Genomic DNA, 797 nt, shown 5'->3' with positions numbered 1-797 from the left:
TGGGGCTGGGAATGAGGGATTGGGATTGGGGCTGGGAATGAGGGATTGGGATTGGGACTGGGAATGAGGGATTTGGGCTGTGGAGCCGGGAATGAGGGATTTGGATTGCGGCTGTGGGATTGGAGATAAGGAATTTGGATTGGGGCTGTGGGATAAATGATTGAGGCTGCAGGACTGGGGCTGTGGAATTGGAGCTGTAGGACCAGGGCTGTGGGGCTGCCACTGCCTGCCCCATCACAGACAGACCAAGAGTCCGGCCCCTCTTCCCCAGGAAGCTCAGGTTGTCTGCTCAGCCTGGCCGGGTGAAGAGGCCAAGTACAAGAACACACAGGTTATGGCTAAATCCTTGCCAAGGGCTGTTTTCTCCTCCTCAGATGCCAAGGCTTTGTCTCATTCCCAGCTCACAATGAAGACATGGGTTGTGGGTGGGACATCTTGCAGGCCAGGAGCAGGACCAGGCATAGAGGAGCACCTGGGAAATCCCTGTGGTTGAGCTCACATCTCAAATCCAGGGCAATCACCCCACTGTGCATTGCAGAGGGACTGTCAGACATGCATTAAGCAGGGCAGGAGCTCATGGGGATGGGCTGTCAGTCCCCACTGTCCACCCTGTGCCAATGGTTCTGGCTCAGCCCCAGTTAACACCGCAACAGATTGAACCAGGTGGGCTCAGAATCCCAGTCCTGCCACTGGGACCCAAATGGGCCCCAAAAGCACAGTCAGGGAGTCCCCAGTGTCCCATTCTGTAAATGAATGGTCCCTTTGGGTACTGCTGACACACCACTGCTCAAAAACCT

Source organism: Parus major, chromosome 20 (assembly GCF_001522545.3).
Source record: "Parus major isolate Abel chromosome 20, Parus_major1.1, whole genome shotgun sequence".
NCBI classification, from domain to species: domain Eukaryota; kingdom Metazoa; phylum Chordata; class Aves; order Passeriformes; family Paridae; genus Parus; species Parus major.
This window is presented reverse-complemented; position numbering follows the sequence as displayed.